Source organism: Aquarana catesbeiana, linkage group LG05 (assembly GCF_042186555.1).
Source record: "Aquarana catesbeiana isolate 2022-GZ linkage group LG05, ASM4218655v1, whole genome shotgun sequence".
Classification (NCBI taxonomy): domain Eukaryota; kingdom Metazoa; phylum Chordata; class Amphibia; order Anura; family Ranidae; genus Aquarana; species Aquarana catesbeiana.
Genome location: NC_133328.1, coordinates 56,087,718 through 56,102,432, shown reverse-complemented (window position 1 = coordinate 56,102,432; position 14,715 = coordinate 56,087,718). Strand labels below are relative to the sequence as shown.

The 14,715-nt window shown below is 42.8% G+C and overlaps 1 pseudogene; it reads right to left on the bottom strand.

Annotated features, from left to right (window-relative positions):
- Positions 1-14,715, bottom strand: part of LOC141145933 (uncharacterized) — a 186,764-nt pseudogene that overhangs the window by 90,885 nt on the left and 81,164 nt on the right.

The window sequence follows — 14,715 nt, the reverse complement described above, 5'->3', positions numbered from 1 at the left end:
GTCTATGAAGCATCAGGAAGCCATCAGAAGCTGGTCTTAGGGAGTTGGGGTAATAGCTGTCAAAGCGCCTCTCTTCCTTGGTGAAACATGCTCATTCCTGAACCTGCCATTCTTAGGCCATCTTTACCTTTAAAACCATTTTTACAACTTCAGCATTTAAAAAATTACAGCAGGTTATACTTTGTAAATATTACTATTGTGTTAATGTAAATCTGTATCAAACCTGGGCAGCTTAGACTGAGGATATGATGTAATATTGCAGAAGCAGAGGTTAATTTGAAGGCTGATTTACATCTTTGCATTGTGTCAAAGCTCACGGCAACGCACATTACATGCATTGATGAATTACGGTGCCATTCATTTTGAATAGTGCCCCAATGCACTAAGGCAACACAAATGTGCTGCCATGTGGTTCTTTGCAGCCAAAATTTTGTGACATGTCCAAATGTTGGGTGATTTTGGTGCATCAGTAGCCTGTTGATTTGGATGGTCTGCCTTAATGCAATGCACATTGAGGTATCACATAACGCACATTAGCGCATGTGCATTAACACACCTCCAAAATGTGAATGGGCCCTTGGTATAAACTGTCAAAACAATTAGTAAATCAGATATAGACCACATAAGATCTACAGTGGGGGACGGAAAGTATTCAGACCCCCTTAAATTTTTCACTCTTTGTTATATTGCAGCCATTTGCTAAAATCATTTAAGTTAATTTTTTTCATCATTAATGTACACACAGCACCCCATATTGACAGAATTGTTGACATTTTTGCAGATTTATTAAAAAAGAAAAATTGAAATATCACATGGTCCTAAGTATTCAGACCCTTTGCTCAGTATTTAGTAGAAGCACCCTTTTGATCTAATACAGCCATGAGTCTTTTTGGGAAAGATGCAACAAGTTTTTCACACCTGAATTTGGGGATCCTCTGCCATTCCTCCTTGCAGACCCTCTCCAGTTCTGTCAGGTTGGATGGTAAACGTTGGTGGACAGCCGTTTTTAGGTCTCTCCAGAGATGCTCAATTGGGTTTAAGTCAGGGCTCTGGCTGGGCCATTCAAGAACAGTCACAGAGTTGTTGTGAAGCCACTCCTTCATTATTTTAGCTGTGTACTTAGGGTCATTGTCTTGTTGGAAGGTAAACCTTCGTCCCAGTCTGAGGTCCTGAGCACTCTGGAGAAGGTTTTCGTCCAGGATATCCCTGTACTTGGCCGCATTCATCTTTCCCTCGATTGCAACCAGTCGTCCTGCCCCAGCAGCTGAAAAACACCCCCACAGCATGATGCTGCCACCACCATGCTTCACTGTTGGGACTGTATTGGACAGTTGATGAGCAGTGCCTGGTTTTCTCCACACATACCGCTTAGAATTAAGGCCAAAAAGTTCTATTTTGGTCTCATCAGACCAGAGAATCTAATTTCTCACCATCTCAGAGTCCTTCAGGTGTTTTTTAGTAAGCTCCATGCGGGCTCTCATGGAGGGCTGCAGTGATGGTTGACTTTCTACAACTTTCTTCCATCTCCCGACTGCATCTCTGGAGCTCAGCCACAGTGATCTTTGGGTTCTTCTTTACCTCTCTCACCAAGGCTCTTCTCCCCCGATAGCTCAGTTTGGCCAGACGGCCAGCTTTAGGAAGGGTTCTGGTCGTCCCAATCATCTTCCATTTAAGGATTATGGAGGCCACTGTGCTCGTAGGAACCTTAAGTGCAGCAGAAATTTTTTGGTAACCTTGGCCAGATCTGTGCCTTGCCACAATTCTGTCTCTGAGCTCTTAAGGCAGTTCCTTTGACCTCATGATTCTCATTTTCTCTGGCATGCACTGTGAGCTGTAAGGTCTTATTTAGACAGGTGTGTGGCTTCCCTAATCAAGTCCAATCAGTATAATCAAACACAGGGACTCAAATGAAGGTGTAGAACCATCTCAAGGATGATCAGAAGAAATGGACAGCACCTGAGTTCAATACATGAGTGTCACAGCAAAGGGTCTGAATACTTAGGACCATGTGATATTTCAGTTTTTCTTTTTTAATAAATCTGCAAAAATGACAACAATTCTGTGTTTTTTCTGTCAATATGGGGTGCTGTGTGTACATTAATGAGGAAAAAATGTACTTAAATGATTTTAGCAAATGGCTGCAATATAACAAAGTAAAAATTTAAGGGGGTCTGAATACTTTCTGTTCCCACTGTATGTAATTCTCATCTTTTCTGTAAAAGCCAAGCTTGTTCCACACGCATACCAAGACTTTCTATTTTCCATTAATGGGCCAATAAGAAGGTATGGGGGGCATGAGGGGCAGGTCCAAGCTCAGCTTTCACAGGACAACTCAACATTCAAATATAATTTGCCTGCCTTTAGCTCTGGATCTACAGATCATAGTAACTGTGACACATAGGAACATATTTATAAAGCAGTGAAAATGTGACTGTCAACATTATATAAATTCGGAATAGTAATAGTAAAAATAATGTGACATTCAGCAAGCTTTCAGTGCAGGCGAATCATTTACTGTACATTAAAATACATTTACAAGAAGATACACCTGCAGTGTATAGTTTTGCCTAAATGTATCCAACATCATCTTTTGCATTCTATTTTATCATATGCTCAGACTAAATGAGTGAACAGAGGATCAGGTGGCATCCCTGCAAATTTGGGATACAAATGCTTAATGCTGAAAATATCAAAATATACCAGCAACCCTGGTAGAAAAAGTTCTGATGGAGAAGGGAGGAAAACTTTCTTTAAGGACACATAACAAAAAGGGAGTCTTGTGAACAGAGCCTTTGGCTCCTAAGTAGACCCTGACAGTCATGACCACATCCAAGCACTGTAGGACAAATTCCATGACATGTTTTCGGACAGGACAAAGGGAACAATGTCCTCAAGAAAGAGCTGCAAACTTAGAAACATGCCTAACAGAGGTAATGCCAACCAGGAAGGCAACTTTACATGTGAGATCTTCCAAAAGAATGTCTCTAATCAGCTCAAAAAGGCGTCTCTGAAGTATATAGAGCACAAGTTGAGACCCTAAGGGGACACAGGAAGTCAAATTGGGAGATTTAAATGAGAAACTCCCATAAGAAAAGTCTTGATTAAGGGTTGCAAGGCAAGAGGTTTCTAGAAGAAAAAGGATAAAGCAAAAACCTGTCCCTTAAGGGTACTTAATGCCAGGTCAAGACCAGACTGAAGAAAGGACAAAATACGAGTGATAGAGTATTCCCTGTGACTCAGCTTCCCGTCCTCGCACTAGGCAAAGTAAGGCTTCCATGTGTGATGATAAATCTTGCAGAAAATGGTCTTTTTGCTCTGAGTAAGCCAGAATTGACATAGTCAGGACTACCCTTATCCTTCAGGACTTGGGTTTCGAGAGCCATGCTTTGGCCAGTATGTCTGGTCTGTTTGAAAGAGGCCATGGCTTATCCACCAGAAGACTGAGTATGTCTGTGTACCATGTCCTTCTGGGCCAACTTCGGTGCAATAAGCATCACCAGAAGCCTCTCCTCCTCTATTTTGCACAACAGTCAAGGAAGGATCTTCATTGGAAGGAAGGCAAAACACAGTCTGAATTGAGTCCAAAGAATAACCAGAGCAACCACTACAAAAACCAGATGATACCTGATCCTGGGAGCAAATCTGTACAACTTGTTGCTGACTTTAGGACAAGATATCCACATATGAGTTTCCCTACCTTCGACAGAGATGTTTAAAGATCCAGAGGGGCAGAGACCATTCCCCTTGGTCTTTGGTGGCTTAGAAAATGTGTCCATTAATTGCCCACACACTCTAGGGATGCGGACAGCGAAGATAGCTGGAATATGAGTTTCTGCCCAGAGAATCAGACTTACGTTTCTCTTACTGCAGCTTGACATCTGATGCCCCTGATGGTTTAGGTAGGCGATTGCTGTGGCATTGTCTGACCCTGCAGAAGGGGAGTTCAGTGTTCTAGAGTCTATTTGATGGCTTTTAGTTTCAGCATGTTATTGGTGAACTTTGATTCCTCTGGGAACCAGGTCCCCTGGACAGTTAGGGAGTTGCGAACTCTTCCCCAGCCTGTAAGGCTGGCATTTATTTTCACTACCTTTTATGGTATGTAAAGATGTTGAATTGAAGAGGTCTGATATGAAATTGTACAAAGGAAACTTCCTCCAAGGAGGCCACCTCTAAGCCCAAACCCTTCATGCAGAACCAAACTGAGGGCTGTCTTTTGGATTTGAAGGTCACATGTGGGACCTTAGGGAGGCAACTTTCTTTTGAGGAAGAAAAATTCTGGCTTAGGCTGTGTCCATTATTAGTCCCAAGTACAGTGTGAGGGCTCGAGGGCAGACTTTGGAAAATTGGTTATTCAGTTGAAAATTTTTTAAGAGATTGAATCGTCCTTCTGAAAGTTGACAAAGTTGTGGCTGAGGAATCTTTTAGGAAGAGGTCGCCTAGGTAACCTGTGACATGAATGCCCTGGGTCTGCAAAAGAGCTAGTGGAAGGACAAGCACTTCTGTGAACACTCCAGATGCAGAAGAGAGCCTGGATGGTAGTGCTACAGATTGGAAGTCTTGGTCTCTCAAAACAAAACATAGAAAACACTGATGTGAGGGGAAGATGATGATGTATAGATAAAGCATCTTGAATGCCTACTAATGCCAGAAATTACCCTTGTCTTAGAGAAGTACTGACAGAGCTTGTTGATTCCATCTAAAGTTCTGGTATACAAGGAAATCTGTTTAGATAGTTTAAGTCCAGTATTGGGCGGATGCCCCCATTTGGTTTTGGGACTGTGAATATGTTTGAATAACAATACATATGACTAGAAAACGTTTTCAAAAGCCAGGAAAGCTATAATATACAAGCTGCATCTGTGATGACAGCGTGCCTGCATTATGCTGTACTACACATCTCAGGCTGCAGCTTCTTTTACACCAGGGTCAAAGTCCTCCAAGCAAATAACCAGTGTGTTCACCTCTCGACAATCTACTACTGACTGAGCTAATGGAGGAGAATGCTTGGCAACAGCTCAAAACACAAACGCTGCAGTTTTCTTAGAGAAGCTCTGTGGGAAGTGGAATGGGCCAAATTTATTACATACAACAGTTTAAAGGATCTTATTTTATATATTATAGCAAGTTCTCCTCATTCCAGAATCTCTCTTATCAACTTTTTAAAAAGTTTTCTTTTTCACCAAACAAGTCCAGACTTCTTGATAGTGAAAAAAAGAAGGATGCCAATTCAGGCAGATTCAGGCACACCTGGAGTAATGGTATCTGGAACCTTTTAGGCCTCATGAACACTGGACGTTTTTTGACGTTTTTACAGCAGCTGTTTTTGGCTGTAGACATTTTTTTCTACAGTCATTAAACTCTCCATCATGTTATCCTATGTGTCCATGCACACATAGGCTGTTATGAGGAGTTATGGGCAGTGGCGTTTTTGAGCAGTAAAAAAAAAACAAAACTAGGTTCTAAGAGACGTTTTTCAGCTGTAAAAATGCTCTAACGCTGATAAATGCTGATAAACATTGATAATTGCTCAAAAGCGTCACTCACCATCGTTTTTTAAAGTTTTTGATCCATTGAAAAAAAAAAACATTTTTCTTCAAAAAAAAAAACGCTTTTGCAAAAAGGTTGAAAAAAGTTGAAAAACTCACTGCAAAGCTACTTGCGTTTTTATAACGTTATTTTAACGTCCAGTGTGCATGAGGCCTTAGGCCTTAGGCCTCATGCACACTGGCCGTTTTTTTACCTTTTTTTACAGCATCTGTTTTTGGCTTCAGATGTTTTTTTCTACACTCATTAAACTCTCCATCATGTTATCCTATGTGTCCATGCACACATAGGCTGTTATCAGATGTTTGGGCAGTGGCGTTTTTGAGCAGTAAAAAAAACCCAAAACTAGTGGGTTCTGAGAGACGTTTTTCAGCTGTAAAAATGCTCTAATGCTGATAAACATCAATAAACGCTCAAAAAACGTCACTTGCCAGCGTTTTTTGAACGTTTTTGATCCATTGAAAAAAAAATAAAATTTTTTTCTTCAAAAAAACAAAACAAAACGCTAACGTGGAAAAATGCTAAAAAATTCTAATAAACGCTAAAAAACGCTATTGCTAAAACAAAAATTGATGAAAATCACTGCAAAGCTACTGACGTTTTTATAACGTTATTTTAACGTCCAGTGTGCATGAGGCCGTAATGTTATAACACATCTTGTGTAATCTGGAATGATGCTTTAGGGCCCATGTAGAAAGATGGGCATGGTCAATGGTTACTCTTTCAGCCTGGAAGCATATGCACCTAAAGAGATATTTGGTTGATGATACAACTCCATACAAAGAGACCTTTGTAATTAAAGATTAACTCCACTTTTGTTAAGAAAAAAAGCATTCCGCTCTGGGTGATCTATGTGCATTGCAAGGATTTTAACAAACTTTGCTGCAGATACCTTTTGTTATTCTGAAGAAATCCCTGTGTGTTTGTCTGTGTTCATGTGGGAAAGTGAATCTAATGGGAATGGCTTCATAATTATCAATCAGCTGCACCTGCAGGGCTTTAATAAGGAAAGCTGCTGGGTCTGCATCCCTTTAGATGTGATTTCCTATTGGGAGTATCTCACCAAAAATTACATTTTTGTGGCAAGGGATGCCTGAACTATAACTTGTATCTTAGTGCAGACTTCTGGGAAAATCAGTGAACCAATTACACAAGCAGGAAATTATGTTTCTAGGGGGCATTCTGTACACATTTTGTGTACAGAACACCTCCAGGTAGCCATATTGCATTGTGTTTTACACAAAATTACAGAGCTGCAGATAGAAAAGGAAAGGTCATTTTTAATAACATTCAATTACAATATAACTTGAGTCGCAATTGTATACGCTATATTATTTATCTTTATTTGCTATTTTTTCCCCCACAAAAGTGGATTAGCCTTTAAGTCATAATGTGCTAGTATGCATCGCAGATGACAGACTTACCTGAAAATGAAGCCCTCCAGCGGCGCACTGTCAGCTCTGAAGGCGCTTCCATCTTCACCTGGGCTTCTTTCTAGGTTCACAGCTTTCGGCTATCTGATTGGCTGAGCTAGTGATGACGTCACTCCCACGCGCGCGTTTACGGCACTGCTCTGAAGGAACGGCACTGTTATGCCTTTCCTTCAGAGCGTTGTGCCAGTGACGTCACTGGCTGTATCTAAAGTAAATATCTTCTAAATGGTGCACGTTTAGGAGATATTTAGAGTACCTGTAGGTAAGCCTTATTATAGGCTTACTGTACCTACAGTATAGGTAAAAATCATACATGGGAATTTACTCCCATTTTAAGGGTATTGTAAGCATTTATTTAGGGAAAGGGAGGGCTTTGCTGCATTACACAATGCTGTCAGTGTGACAAATTAGGCTTGCTGATTGGAAGAGAGAGATGATCTCAGCAGTGAGCTGCAGTTCCTTCACTGTCTAAATTACAGGATTGATTGAGCAGTATTGCATTGACTGCAGTGGACATACATAATTTAAAGCTGAACTCCAGGCATATATTAAATATACAAACGAATGCAGCTCAATATTTATTATTACATTGTTAAATGTACTTTTAATCAAGCAATGTAAATACTTGAATTTGACCTGGTATCAGTCTCTTGCAATCCCCTGCACAAACAGAGCTTAGACTGGGGGAAGGAGAAGCAGCACAAGGAGTTGTTCTGCACTGCTCATGTGCTAACAGGAAACATGCTGATAGGAGGAGAGAGAAGAGTGACAGTTTGAGGAGCTTACCAGTCTGCTGCCTCTCCTTTTACTGTCCAGTAACAGGCTGAGAGAGGAACAAGACCTGTGAACCCGGGTTCACACTGTAGCGTACACAGACATTGCATGTGATTCGCACCCGCACTGCGGTGCAGATCACATGCAATGTCTGTGCAATGCGAGTTCAGCCATACAGTTCTATGGCTGAACTCACATTGGATTCACACAAAAAAGGTGCAGGGACTTTTTTTCATGCACTGGAATCAGATCACCCATGCGATCTGATTCCTGTCTGAATCCACAGTTCGCACTGCGATTTGTGAACCGATCTGGTGGTGTCATTAACCGCTTTAAGACCGGGCCTATTTTTCAAACTTGTTGTTTACAAGTTAAAATCATTTTTCTTTGCTAGAAAATTACTTAGAACCCCCAAACATTATTTTTTTTTTTTTTGCGCAGCGGTCTTACAAGTGCACTTTTTTTTGTAAAAAATACATTTATTTTGAATTAAAAAATACACTTATTTTGAATTAAAAAATAAGACAACAGTAAAGTTAGCCCAATTTTTCTTTTCATATTATGAAAGATGACATTACGCAGAGTAAATTGATACCCAACATGTCACGCTTCAAAATTGCACCCGCTCGTGGAATGGCGTCAAACTTTTATCCTTAAAAATCTCCATATGCAACGTTTAAAAAATTCTACAGGTTGCATGTTTTGAGTTACAGAGGAGGTCTAGGGCTAGAATTATTGTTCTCATTCTAATGGTATGTAGCCGGGTGGAGGCCATCTTCCCCTCACTCAGCTCCATACCACAGAGGGGACAGGACCCGATCGCCTCTGCCGCTGCCGGCAGCTCCTATAAGCAGCAGAGGGCACTGGAGCACGGCAGGAGGGGGGGCCTTCTCCCGACACCAATAAAAGTGATCTTGCGGCGAATCCGCCGCTGAGACCACTTTTATCCTGAAAGTGGGCCACCCGCTGAAGAAGCAGATACCGGGGTTATCAAAGTGGAATCCGTTAGTGGTTAACATTGTATTGACACCTGCAGTGGTTCGCAGAGGGCAGTGTGAACTGCTTGCGGGAGAGATTGTGGGAACCGGCGCTGGAATTGCACTGGTTCCTGAATCGCTACAGTGTGAACCCAGGCTAAATGTTACTTTACTGCAACAGAGAAAATCAGTTCTCCTATGCCAGACAGGACTGTGCTGTGTGTCAGAGCTAGGTAAATCTCAGGACTGGATGGACAGTAAAACACATCTTTGACAGGTAAAGCAGCTCCTGTGTATTTAAAGGAAATCTATGGCCACAGCATACACTTTCATTTTATAACATTAGCATTGTAATGGCAATAGAATTTTTTTTTTCTTTTTGATAATTTTTTGATATGCTTATTTGAAAAATCATGTTTCATCTTATGAGTACTGCCTGTCTGCTGGCCGTCTCTTTCTGCAACTGCCTGTATTTTCTGCATGCTTTGCAGCTTCTCCTCTGCTGTTTACTTTCCGTTTCTAAAGACTACATATCCCAAGGTACCTTGCTGCCTGCAAGCAGTGATTCCTGTACTGACTCCGCCTTCTGAAACTCCTCCTCTCAGCTCCTGTGTAGTTTCTATGGCAGGAAATAAGTCAAGGAAGGAAATGTGTAGGAAAAGTAAGTTTACAAACTTCAGAATCTTTTAGATTAATAGGAGTACACTATAATTCATTGAAATCCAATGTGAAAATTAATTTCTGATTTCATATTTTGAATATAGATACACTTTAACCACTTAAGGACCGCCTAACGCCGATTTACGTCGGCAAGGCGGCACGGGCAGGCAAAATCACGTACATGTACGTGATTTGCCTCTCGCGGGTGGGGGGTCCGATCGGACCCCCCCCCGGTGCCCGAAGCGGTCCCGTTCTGTTCCCCGGCGATCCGAGATGAGGGGGAGGCCATCCGTTCGTGGCCCCCCCCTCGAGATCGCCGCCGGCCAATGGGAACACTCCTTTGCTGCTGTATGCTAAACAGCAGCAAAGGAAATGATGTCATCTCCCCTCGGCTCGGTATTTTCCGTTCCAGCGCCGAGGGGAGAAGACATCAATGTGAGTGCACAACACACTACACACACAGTAGAACATGCCAGGCATACAAAACACCCCGATCCCCCCCCCGATCGCCCCCCGATCCCCCCCCAATCACCCCCCCCCCCCTGTCACAAACTGACACCAGCAGGTTTTTTTTTTTTTTTTTTTTTTTTTTTTCTGATTACTGCATAGTGTCAGTTTGTGACAGTTACAGTGTTGGGACAGTGAATATTACCCCCCTTTAGGTCTAGGGTACCCCCCTAACCCCCCCTAATAAAGTTTTAACCCCTTGATCACCCCCTGTCACCAGTGTTGCTAAGCGATCATTTTTCTGATCGCTGTATTAGTGTCGCTGGTGACGCTAGTTAGTGAGGTAAATATTTAGGTTCGCCGTCAGCGTTTTATAGTGACAGGGACCCCCATATACTACCTAATAAATGTTTTAACCCCTTGATTGCCCCCTAGTTAACCCTTTCACCACTGATCACTGTATAACCATTACGGGTGACGCTGGTTAGTTTGTTTATTTTTTATAGTGTCAGGGCACCCGCCGTTTATTACCTAATAAAGGTTTAGCCCCCCGATCGCCCGGCGGTGATATGCGTCGCCCCAGGCAGCGTCAGATTAGTGCCAGTACCGCTAACACCCACGCACGCAGCATGCGCCTCCCTTAGTGGTATAGTATCTGATCGGATCAATATCTGATCTGATCAGATCTATACTAGCGTCCCCAGCAGTTTAGGGTTCCCAAAAACACAGTGTTAGCGGGATCAGCCCAGATACCCGCTAGCACCTGCGTTTTGCCCCTCCGCCCAGTCCACCCAAGTGCAGTATCGATCGATCACTGTCACTTACAAAACACTAAACGCATAACTGCAGCGTTCGCAGAGTCAGGCCTGATCCCTGCGATCGCTAACAGTTTTTTTGGTAGCATTTTGGTGAACTGGCAAGCAAGCACCAGGCAGCGTCAGGTTAGCGCCAGTACCGCTAACACCCACGCACGCACCGTACACCTCCCTTAGTGGTATAGTATCTGATCGGATCAATATCTGATCCGATCAGATCTATACTAGCGTCCCCAGCAGTTTAGGGTTCCCAAAAACGCAGTGTTAGCGGGATCAGCCCAGATACCTGCTAGCACCTGCGTTGTGCCCCTCCGCCCGGCCCAGCCCAGCCCACCCAAGTGCAGTATCGATCGATCACTGACACTTACAAGGCACTAAACGCATAACTGCAGCGTTCGCAGAGTCAGGCCTGATCCCTGCGATCGCTAACAGTTTTTTTGGTAGCATTTTGGTGAACTAGCAAGCACCGGCCCCAGGCAGCGTCAGGTTAGCGCCAGTACCGCTAACACCCACGCACGCAGCATACGCCTCCTTTAGTGGTATAGTATCTGAACGGATCAATATCTGATCCGATCAGATCAGATCTATACTAGCGTCCCCAGCAGTTTAGGGTTCCCAAAAACGCAGTGTTAGCGGGATCAACCCAGATACCTGCTAGCACCTGCGTTTTGCCCCTCCGCCCGGCCCAGTCCAGCCCACCCAAGTGCAGTATCGATCGATCACTGTCACTTACAAAACACTAAACGCATTACTGCAGCGTTCGCAGAGTCAGGCCTGATCCCTGCGATCGCTAACAGTTTTTTTGGAAGCTTTTTATTGAACTGGCAAGCACCAGCGGCCTAGTACACCCCGGTCGTAGTCAAACCAGCACTGCAGTAACACTTGGTGACGTGGCGAGTCCCATAAGTGCAGTTCAAGCTGGTGAGGTGACAAGCACAAGTAGTGTCCCGCTGCCACCAAAAAGACAAACACAGGCCCGTCGTGCCCATAGTGCCCTTCCTGCTGCATTCGCCAATCCTAATTGGGAACCCACCACTTCTGCAGCGCCCGTACTTCCCCCATTCACATCCCCCAACGAAATGCAGTCGGCTGCATGAGAGGCATTTTTATGTGCTCCCGAGTACCCCTACCCAACGAACCCCCCCAAAAAGATGTTGTGTCTGCAGCAAACGCGGATATAGGCGTGACACCCGCTATTATTGTCCCTTCTGTCCTGACAATCCTGGTCTTTGCATTGGTGAATGTTTTGAACGCTACCATACACTAGTTGAGTATTAGCGTAGGGTACAGCATTGCACAGACTAGGCACACTTTCACAGGGTCTCCCAAGATGCCATCGCATTTTGAGAGACCCGAACCTGGAACCGGTTACAGTTATAAAAGTTAGTTACAAAAAAAGTGTAAAAAAAAAAAAAATATATATAAAATAAAAAAAAATAGTTGTCGTTTTATTGTTCTCTCTCTCTATTCTCTCTCTCTATTGTTCTGCTCTTTTTTTACTGTATTCTATTCTGCAGTGTTGTTATTGTTATTGTTATTGTTATTATGTTTTATCATGTTTGTTTTTCAGGTATGTAATTATTTATACTTTATTGTTTACTGTGCTTTATTGTTAACCATTTTTTTGTCTTCAGGTACGCCATTCACAACTTTGAGTGGTTATACCAGAATGATGCCTGCAGGTTTAGGTATCATCTTGGTATCATTCTTTTCAGCCAGCGGTCGGCTTTCATGTAAAAGCAATCCTAGCGGCTAATTAGCCTCTAGACTGCCTTTACAAGCCGTGGGAGGGAATGCCCCCCCCCCCCCCACCGTCTTCCGTGTTTTTCTCTGGCTCTCCTGTCTCAACACGGAACCTGAGAATGCAGCCGGTGATTCAGCCAGCTGACCATAGAGCTGATCAGAGACAAGAGTGGCTCCAAACATCTCTATGGCCTAAGAAACCGGAAGCTACGAGCATTTTATGACTTAGATTTCGCCGGATGTAAATAGCGCCATTGGGAAATTGGGGAAGCATTTTATCACACCGATCTTGGTGTGGTCAGATGCTTTGAGGGCAGAGGAGAGATCTAGGGTCTAATAGACCCCAATTTTTTCAAAAAAGAGTACCTGTCACTACCTATTGCTATCATAGGGGATATTTACATTCCCCGAGATAACAATAAAAATTATTTAAAAAAAAAAAAAATGAAAGGAACAGTTTAAAAATAAGATAAAAAAGCAAAAAAATAATAAAGAAAAAAAAAAAAAAAAAAAAAAGCACCCCTGTCGCCCCCTGCTCTTGCGCTAAGGCGAACGCAAGCGGCGGTCTGTCGTCAAACGTAAACAGCAATTGCACCATGCATGTGAGGTATCGCCGCGAAGGTCAGATCGAGGGCAGTAATTTTTGCAGTAGACCTCCTCTGTAGATCTAAAGTGGTAACCTGTAAAGGCTTTTAAAGGCTTTTAAAAATGTATTTATTTTGTTGCCACTGCACGTTTGTGCGCAATTGTAAAGCATGTCATGTTTGGTATCCATGTACTCGGTCTAAGATCATCTTTTTTATTTCATCAAACATTTGGGCAATATAGTGTGTTTTAGTGCATTAAAATTTAAAAAAGTGTGTTTTTTCCCCAAAAAATGCGTTTGAAAAATCGCTGCGCAAATACTGTGTGAAAAAAAAAAATGAAACACCCACCATTTTAATCTGTAGGGCATTTGCTTTAAAAAAATATATAATGTTTGGGGGTTCAAAGTAATTTTCTTGCAAAAAAAAAAAAACTTTTTCATGTAAAAAATAAGTGTCAGAAAGGGCTTTGTCTTCAAGTGGTTAGAAGAGTGGGTGATGTGTGACATAAGCTTCTAAATGTTGTGCATAAAATGCCAGGACAGTTCAAAACCCCCCCAAATGACCCCATTTTGGAAAGTAGACACCCCAAGCTATTTGCTGAGAGGCATGTCGAGTCCATGGAATATTTTATATTGCGACACAAGTTGCGGGAAAGAGACAAATTTTTTTTTTTTTTTTTTTTTTTTTGCACAAAGTTGTCACTAAATGATATATTGCTCAAACATGCCATGGGAATATGTGAAATTACACCCCAAAATACATTCTGCTGCTTCTCCTGAGTACGGGGATACCACATGTGTGAGACTTTTTGGGAGCCTAGCCGTGTACGGGACCCCGAAAACCAAGCACCGCCTTCAGGCTTTCTAAGGGGCGTGAATTTTTGATTTCACTCTTCACTGCCTATCACAGTTTCGGAGGCCATGGAATGCCCAGGTGGCACAAAACCCCCCCAAATGACCCCATTTTGGAAAGTAGACACCCCAAGCTATTTGCTGAGAGGTATAGTGAGTATTTTGCAGACCTCACTTTTTGTCACAAAGTTTTGAAATTTGAAAAAAGAAAAAAAAAAAAAGTTTTTTCTTGTCTTTCTTCATTTTCAAAAACAAATGAGAGCTGCAAAATACTCACCATGCCTCTCAGCAAATAGCTTGGGGTGTCTACTTTCCAAAATGGGGTCATTTGGGGGGGGTTTGTGCCACCTGGGCATTCCATGGCCTCCGAAACGGTGTTAGGCAGTGAAGAGTAAAATCAAAAATTCACGCCCTTAAAAACGCTGAAGGCGGTGATTGGTTTTCGGGGCCCCGTACGGGGCTAGGCTCCCAAAAAGTCCCACACATGTGGTATCCCCATACTCAGGAGAAGCAGCTAAATGTATTTTGGGGTGCAATTCCACATAGGCCCATGGCCTGTGTGAGCAATATATCATTTAGTGACAACTTTGTGCAAAAAAAAAAAAAAAAAAAAAAAAAAGTGTCACTTTCCCGCAACTTGTGTCAAAATATAAAATATTCCATGGACTCAATATGCCTCTCAGCAAATAGCTTGGGGTGTCTACTTTCCAAAATGGGGTCATTTGGGGGGGGGTTGTGCCACCTGGGCATTCCATGGCCTCCGAAACTGTGATAGGCAGTGAAGAGTGAAATCAAAAAGTTACACCCTTAGAAATCCTGAAGGCGGTGATTGGTTTTCGGGGTCCCATACGCGGCTAGGCTCCCAAAAAGTCCCACACATGTGG